The sequence below is a fragment of the Psammomys obesus genome, unplaced genomic scaffold (genome assembly GCF_907164565.1).
Source record: "Psammomys obesus unplaced genomic scaffold, mPsaObe1.curated_primary_1811, whole genome shotgun sequence".
NCBI classification, from domain to species: Eukaryota; Metazoa; Chordata; class Mammalia; order Rodentia; family Muridae; genus Psammomys; species Psammomys obesus.
This window is the reverse complement of record NW_026596117.1, coordinates 20,940,935-20,950,181: the sequence shown is the minus strand read 5'-3', so window position 1 is coordinate 20,950,181 and position 9,247 is coordinate 20,940,935.

Here is a 9,247-nt window from a genome sequence, read left to right as displayed (position 1 = left end):
GGGCTTCTCTGTGTAGACCAAGTGGCCTCAAACTCACAGAGCTCCATCTGCCTGTGTTTCCCTGAGTGCTTGCATTAAAGGTGTGTAGCACTATGCCTGGCTGGCTTTACATATATATATATAAATATATATAATTTATAAATATATATATAATAAATATATATATATAATTTTTAAAGATTTTATCTTTGTGTGTCTGTCTGTCTCTCTCTGTCTTTCTCCCCCTCCTCGTGTGTGTGTGTGTGTGTGTGTGTGTGTGTGTGTGTGTGTGTGTGTGTACAGGCACCCACAGTGGCTCACAGAGATCAAAATCAGGCACCAGATGATTTGGAACTGGAGTTACAGGCATTTAGGATAGCTGCTTGGATCTGAACTCTGGTCCTCTGTTAAAGCAGTATGTGCTCTAACTCTAGCCCCTGTGTAGGACTTCTTTTTATCAGTGTAACATTTGCTTCTTTTACTCATGCTGTTGTCAAAGGCAGACATTGGAGTTTGTATCTTAGATATAAAGGAAATTTGATGGAGGTTTTTCCTAACTTGACGATTATCCTAAAAGTTTATTTGATGTTACTAAACTAAAATGAAATGTTATTATAAACTTTCAAAAGCTAGCAATATGGGGAGAAACCCACCAAAAATATAAATATTGGGAACTGGGTTATCTTAAATATTTCCATGAGAAATAATATTATGAAACCATTGTTATATAAAAGGATGATTAAAAAGTTAAGTGGTGGTGGTGCATGCCTCTAATCCCAGCACTCAGAAGGCAGAGGCAGGCAGATCTCTATGGGTTCGAGGCCAGCCTGGTTTACAGAATGAGTTCCAGTATAGCCAGGGCTACACAGAGAAACCCTGTCTCAAAAATCAAAACCAAGCTGGGTCCGGTGGCACACGCCTGTAATTCCAGCACCCTGGGAAGCTAAGGCAGGTGGATCTCTGTGAGTTCAAGGCCAGTCTGGTCTACAAAGTGAGTCCAGGACAACCAAGGCTATACAGAGAAACCCTGTCTCAAATTATTTAAAAAAAAGTACACCAAAAAACCAAAACCAAACCAACTAACCAAGATCAAAGATTAGCAGATGTTTGAAATAATACAGAAATATACAGTGGCCCACTTCAATTATTCATTTATTCCACACACATGTATCACTTGCCAACTGTGCTTTGAACTGAAGTCTGGTCACAGGACAGCAAACAGGCATGTGTAATCTGTGACAGCACGGTGTTCTCAGCATAAGGTGGAGGAGGCCCCTAACATATATGATCTGTGTTAACAGCTACTTGTCCTAATGCTTTTACAAAAGCAGATATGTGGGATCCCATCACCAAAACCTAAAATAAATAAATCAAAAGTGTATGGAGCAAGGCCTGAAATGTGACCATATTGAAAGGCTGGATGGAGAAGCTACAGGAAAGGAGTGCAAAAGGGTGACCAGAGAGGAGGAAAACAGAAATGCACGGAAATCCAAGAGGAAAAAATGTCTCCCTGGAAAGCCGTCTCTAAGTCAGAAGTTCCTGCATGATCAAGGAATGAAAGAATAAAAAGCAAGGAGTCAGGCAAGTAAGAGCAGCTTGGGACTGACCTTAGAAGAACAGTGTGTACAAAATGGTATCGCTTTAAGTGAAATGAGCAGAGTGGATTGTTAAAGCGTTGTTTATGAAAATTGTCTGACTATTTCTCCAAAACAGAAAAGGGTGAACACATTATGACCAATCATGTAAGAGGATGCTAGCAGGTAGCCCCCAAAGCAACACAAATACATGTGAGTATTAATTCAAAACAGATTATCTGCATCAGGAAACTCACTTTTTATATGTGGGGGTAGATCTTGCTATGTTACTGAAGTCCTCAAGCCTTAAGAAATTATATTTGAACTGAACCTAGTGGATTTTATTTTATTTCATTTTTGAGACTAGGTCTCTCTTTCTGAGGTCCAGGCTGATCTGGAATTCACTATGTAAGTTGGCTCATATCAGATCTCCTGCCTCAGACTTTTGGGTGCTTGGGATTATAAGTATGGACAGCCATGCCTGGTTCACAGCCAACCACTCTAGGAAAAGTTCGACAGTTTCTTTTTTAAAATATAATTACTTAGCCAGTTGTGGGGGTTCACGCCTTTAATCCCAGCACTTGGGAGGCAGAGGCAGGCAGATCTCTCTGAGTTCAGAGCCAGTGGTCTACAAAATGTGTTCAGGTCAGCCAGGGCTACACAAAGAAACCCTGTCAATAAAACAAACAAACAAACAAAGAAACAAACAAAAGGAGTCTGGGATAGCCAGGGTTCTGTTACACAGAAAAAAACCCTATCATGAAAAACCAAAAAGAAATACAAACACAACTGTAAAAATTTTAAGCACTTAAAAGTAGAGGCAGGGGGCGCTGGAGAGATGGCTCAGGGGTTAAGAGCACCGTCTGCTCTTCCAGAGGTCCTGAGTTCAACTCCCAGCAACACATGGTGGCTCACAACCATCTATACTGGGATCTGATGCCCTCTTCTGGTGTATAGGTGTACAGATAGAACACTCATATATATGTAAATTAAATAAATACATTATTTAAAAAAAAAAAAAAAGTAGAGGCAGGAGAATTAGTTCAAGTCATCCTTGGCTCCATAGAGAATTTAAAGCCAGTTTAGGCTACATGAGATTGTCTTTAAAAAAAAAAAATGAGAGAAAGAAAATTTATGTTCACATATTAGCTACATATAAATGTTCATAATGATTTTATTTGAAAAAAAAATTGAAATAGCTCTAATCTGGAAACCACCAAAAATGAGCCAAATAAGAGTTAGTCTCAGGGCTGTCTGTGACTATCTGTGTAGCCTAGGCTAACCTCAAACTCACTACAATCTTTCTGTCTCAGTTCCTGAACATGAACTACCTCTGTTTGATGGGACAATCATTTGTAAAAGGAACTTTTATTCTCCTGTTTTAATTGTTGTCTTGATGGATTACTGCTTGTGTCTGCTAACCTAGGCCTAGTCCTGGAAGCTTCTAGCCTTCGTTTAATCTAACGAATGTTGGCCTAGAATGTTTTCAGCCTCTGATATTTACTTCCGAATAAGTTCAGCCTTCCTTGTTCTTACTGAGCTCTGGGCTGGCTGGTTCAACTTTGCTGTTATGGCTCAAACTCTTCTCCCAGTTAATCTTATTCAGTCTGGCTTTGCTCTGTTTGGCCTCAAAGTAATTCTAGAAATCTGCTCTAATCTCTGGTTCCTCTCTTTCTCTGGCTCATTCTGTCTTCACTTGTGTTCTTTCTCTGCAACCTGTCTCTACTTTCTCCTCTCTCTGCTTTGCCCCTTAAGTAGCTTCCCTTTTCTTTCTCTTCTCACAAGGGATCGGCATATCCTATTCTATCAAACCTTTCTTTGATTCAGATTCTCTTTTTCTGCCACTCAGTTAGACATCACTTTAAAACATGGGTGCTTTCTCCTACAAACTAACTTTATCTTTATTATTTGGGATTAAAGGTACGTACAATGCTCCTCAGAGTTCTGCTTGCCTCCTGGATTAAATGTCTCCTGGATTAATGTGTGTCTGTAGTCTAGCCAGATCATATAGATCTACAAGGTCTTTGGATGTGCTCTCTTGCCAGGGCAGCCATATTTTGAATTGAAAGTCCTCTACAACTTCCCCCTTTTTGTTTAAGCTAAAAATTGTACACAGTTTAACTTTTACAATAAAAACAATTACCAATTCCTCAGACTTAACAGTCCAAATGTCCTTATGAAGATCCACTCAGCTAATGATGCAATGATCCTCCATAATTGCAGTACTGATCGTCCATCCTTCAGCAATAGTCCATTTCAGCATCAAGGTTTTCCAGTCTACCACCTGACAAACTGTCTGTCCCTCTTCAGCTGATTTGTTAAAGCTGTCTCTGTGTAGGGGGATTTGTTTTCTCTGTCTCTCATCTCTGCATTGCTGTCTTTCTACATCACTTCCTTTCATTGTGCCTTCCATTTGGAAGCTTCTCTCTGAGTCTTCCCACCCTCCACTGCCTACACACAAGGTTCCTCTGTGTAGCCTTTGCTGTCCTGGAATCGCTTTGTAGACCAGGCTGGCCTCAAATTTACAGTTATCTGCCTGCCTCTCAGTTTTCTGACATCAAAGGCATGTGCCTCTATACCCAGAGTACAATCCAGTGGCTTTTAGATAATATTATTCTCCCTTTCTGTTTATTACCACATTGGGCACCAAAATATTGTTATAAAAAATGAAAATCCCAATCATTCCATTTTTACCAATACTCAGGAGCCAGATGCTGGGGTGAAAACTTGCTAGCTCAGAGAGGCAGAGAAAGCACCCAGCTGACATTCCTTCTCAGCTCATATCCTGATGAAAAAAGCTTTTAGTTCAATAACTAGAGAGCTAAAAGCAAAGAGCTCAAGAGCTAAAGAGCTAAAGCTCCTTCTATTTCTCCATGCTGTCTTAAATACCCTTCAACTCAAAGTCCCTCTTACCCTTTAATCTCTGTCAGCTGGTTTCTTGCTCCGCCCATTGACCCAGGGTTAACGTTATTAAATCCTGTGTACAAAAAGCTCTTGGATTAAAGCCGTGTGCTAAGGCTGGCTGAACCCACTTCATAGTCACCTGTTCATAATGAACAGCAAGTTCTTGGATTAAAGGTGTGTGTTAGGGTTCAACCACACCAAACAAAAGACTGGTTTTTATAGTTCACAATCTTGGGGTTCACAATGGGATCAAATATCCTGCAACAATTATTATTACTTACTTTGTATATACAGTGTATGTGGGCATATATGCCACAATGCACATGTGGCAGTAGGAAGACAATCCTGTAGAATGGGTTCTTTCCTTACACCTTTATGTAATTTCCGAGGATCAAGCTCAGGTCACCACGCTTGCTCAGCAAGTGCAGTTAACCTGCAGAGCTGTTTCGACAGCCCTGGAAGAATTATGGATTCAATCAACAACTTGGAGGAATAGCAAGACTCTGTGTGAAATGAAAGCCGCTTTCAAAAAGAGCTACACACTCAATTTTTTTCACTTAAAAAACTTTCCCAAAATGACAGGTTTAAATTATATATTTTATTTACTTTGTGTGCTGAGGGAATGTGTATGGGTCAGAGAACAGCGTGTGGAATTTGCTTCTCTCCTTTCACAATGAGGGCCTGGAAGACTGAGCTCTCTGAGTCAGGATTGGTAGCAAGCACCTCTATCTGCTGAGCCATCTCTATGTCCCCTCAAATGACAGAAATTGTGGATCTATTATTTAATGGCTATGTGTATTTACATTAAATTACATTAGGTTGAACCAAGTGAGCTTGTTTTTAGATGATTAAATATTAAAACACTATATAGTCAAACCTACTGGTAAAATGGAAATCCATCGGAGGATGGGGTAACCGTTGTTTTTCTCCTTGCTGTGATCTAATACCTGACCAAAAGCAGCTCCAGGGAGGCAGAGCTTACTGTGACTTATACTTTAAGATGGAATACAGTCAGTCCACCATGACGAGACAGCACGGTGGTGGGGCCAGGAGGCAGCTACTCACATTGTGTCTACAAACAAAAACAGAAATGAATGCTAGTCCTCAGTTTGCTTGCTTTTCATATACTGAGTGTAGGACCTCAGCCTATGAGATGGTGCTGGCCACATAGGAAAAGATACGCATCCATTTTAAAATGGTGACTGCCCCAAAGGAGAAGGAAGAAAATAATTAGATGTCTGGTACACCCACAACTGAAAACATGTGTGGACAAATTAAGATTGATGAGAAAGACCACATCCTATTTTCACACTGAGGAAAAAAATCTAATAAAGGAAAGATGAGGCCTGGTATAGAAGATCTAATAAAGAAAAGATAAAGCTGGGCATGGAGAAGTAGAAAAACTATTGAAAGAGATAGGAAATAGTCTAAAGGTGAGGAATCATTCAGTAGGAATAACTTCACAAAGTGAAAAAAACTCACAACCATGGCTAATAAAGAGTGAAACACTCAATAAGCAAATGAGCCCTGGCCAAACCAAATACAATGATGGAATGCTGAACCACCTTTGTAGCAATTAGTCCAAGAGGGTCAGGATTTCTGCCAGTAACCTCTAGTCTTCCCTTCCCTTCATTCAAATTCAAGACAAGACCAAACTAAATAACCTCCCTGTGGTGGTTTGATAGGAATGGTCCCCATGAACTCACTGTTTGAATTCTTGGCCAAGAATTCCTCCTGGAGTGGCACTCAAGGAGGTGTGGCCTTGTTGGAGGAATTGTGTCTCTGTGGAGGCGGGCTTTGAGGTCACCTTTTGGATCAAGATATGTTCAAGCTACTCTCAGTTAGGTGCCGGGAGCCAAAGCTATTTACTGAAGCCAAAGCCAAATAGTGAGCCAAAGCTATTTAGTGGAGACAAAGCTATCTACTGAAGGCAAAACCAAATAGTGAGCAAAGGTCATTTAGTGGAGACCTAAAGCCAATTAGTGAAAGAGTTATCTAGGACCCTAAGTCATGGCTGATAGATTTGTGAGGACATCCGTCTGTTAGTTTTAGAGCATCCGTGAGATATCTTAAGAAAACATCCTTACAGTATCTTGCAGGTGCAATATTCAAGCCATGAAAGCACTCTTGCTGTCTCCTGCAGCAGTAAATTAGCCATCCCCCTTCCCGCCTTCTCCCTGTATAAGTTGGGTAAAACTTTCTAATAAATGAGGCTTTGATGGGACAAACAGACTTGGCCTCCTTCATGTCTCTGTTCCATACCATCCTTTTCACCCCCTCTTTAGGACCCCGTTGAACTCCCGCAAGGTTCCTCTGTGTAGCCCTGGTTGACCTGGAACCTGCCTTGTTCAATGCAGAGATACGCCTGCCATTGCCACCATCACCATGCAGCGGCAGGTCTTTTTTGTTCAAGTCTTTTTCTTTTTCATTCTGTTTTTCTCCCTCTGAGAGATATGGTCTCACTACATAGCTCTAGCTGGCCTGGACTTCACAGAAATCCAGTTGCTTTAGAGTCGTGTCTGTAACATCAGCGCTTAGGAGGCTGAGGCAGGAGTCTGACACCAACATGGGCTGCATAGTGACTTCCAGTCCAGCCTGGGCTACACAGAGAGACCTTGTCTCAGTGTACTCTTTCCAAAATAGTGTTGTTTAAAGGGGAAAACCCTATAATTTTACCCAGCAGCATTAGAAAAGGGGTTGGCTTTTCAAGAAAGGCCAACTGGAGGCAACAGATTTACGCTTAGGGCTTACCAATAACTAATAGAAAAGAAAATGATGATGTAGAGAGCTGGGGACATGACAGAGGTTTACTGAGTGCCAGCAATAATGGAAATAATAATGCAGGCCCAAAGAGAGCAACGAAAGGGGAATCTGTGAGGGACAAGGCAGGGAAAGAAAGGAAAGGGGAGAGCCACAGTGAGAGGGACCAAATGGGTAGTGTGACAGCTGTCCATTACTCCTGGAGAATCTCTCTTATCCTTACAGTGATTTCCTGCTGAGGCTGATGGGACTGCAGCTGCTTGTGTTTCTGATAGAAAGGACAGAAAGAAGTGAGGGTTCTTATGTTTGGCTTGTGTTTTTTTTTGTTGTTGTTGTTGTTGTTGTTGTTTGGTTGTTTGTTTGGTTGGTTGGTTGTTTTTTTTTTTTTTTTTTTGTCTTGTCTGAAATGGGGTAAGATAGACCCAAAGCTGACAAGTCCTTCAAGTACCATGGCATAAGTATGCAAGCAGATTTAAAGTGCTGGCTTATGGTTTTAGAACCTCTCAGTTTGTGGTTGCTAACAGTTATCCCCAGGATCCTGACTCTTATCTCACTGACCCTATTCAGAAGCCTTCAGGATTTTGCTGCTAGATGCTGGGAGAACAAGGTGTTAGAATTTTGGAACTAAACCTGCTCCTGGGTTGCCTAGCAACTTATGATGTCATTGTGTCACTGGCCAGGTGGTCACACCTGGAAGGCGTGGTTACCTTCTCCCTTAAAGGCACCAGCTGGCCATGTGGTCCCTCTCTTGGTCTCTCTTGCTCCTGGCCTTTTCCCTCTTGCTCCCCCTCTTGCCCCCTCTTGCTCTCCCCTTTCTCTGTCGGGCCCCCCCTCATTTCCCCCATTATGTCCTGCCCTCCCTTCTCTCTTTCTCTTCACACCCACCTAATAAACCACTTTCATAGAAGATCTGTTGTAATCATCATTACTTAAATCGTACCCTAACACAAGGCCCTGTCACTAATTGGCTGATGCTTCAGGCCTATGAGAGATGTTACCTTCAGTACTGTCTAAGTGACCCAACCTATTATCTTTGAGGCCAAAAGTTGTTCTGGTGGATGAGCCAAAGAGAGTGGGAGCTAAGATGGCTGCCAGAGTATCTGCAAGACAATCTCCAGCTTCACAATTCCACCTGCATGCTAACTGACACACCCTGGAGCGCTAGGCCAGTTGCCATGGTTACCACCAGACTCATAAAGACAGTCCAAATTCCTAGAGAAATCCTCACTCATTCCCACAGCAGGCATGACTATCCCTTCCAGTAATTGGTATATTCCTCCCCAAATTATTTTACTCTGCATTTATTATGTCAAAACACTAAGATCTGAGAAGTTGATCTGTTAAGTGAGGGAAAAAGAATCAGGTCACTCTGGAGGCTTGTCACCACAGACTGTTCCAGTCACCCCTTTTTTCCAGGCTGTAACAGATACCCTGAGGACTCACAGGCTCATGGAAGAAAACAGTTTAGTCTATAGGCCATTCTTGACTTTATTTGCCATTCTAGAGTAAGGCAATACAGGATGAGTGAGTGAGGATTGTCATTGTAAGCCTGTAATCCCAGCTTCTCCAGAAGCCTACTAGAGAATTCAAAGTTCAAGGCTGCCCGTTGCAGAGTAGTTCTTGGTTTCAAAATTTAAAAAAAGTGAAGAAAGGCTAGGGGCATAGCTCAGGGATAGAGAACTTACCTAGTGTGCCTGAGGCCCTATGTTCAAACTCCAGTGCCAAGTGAAAAGGAAGGCAAGAAAGAGGAATCCCCACACTCTAACCAAAAGACATTGGTTCTGTAGACACAGAGGACTTAACAGAACCAAAGTGTGGATTATCATTTCAAAGTTAACAATGGTTCCTATCATGTCAGTGGGAACTGGCCTGTTTGGAAATTTGGCCCTTATCTCTCCAACCCAGACTTCTCAAGAGGACTAATGAATGGCTGTTTCAATTTAGTTATCCAGATTTATGGGTTTTTCTTTTCTTTTCTTTTCTTTTCTTTCTTTCTTTCTTTCTTTCTTTCTTTCTTTCTTTCTTTCTTT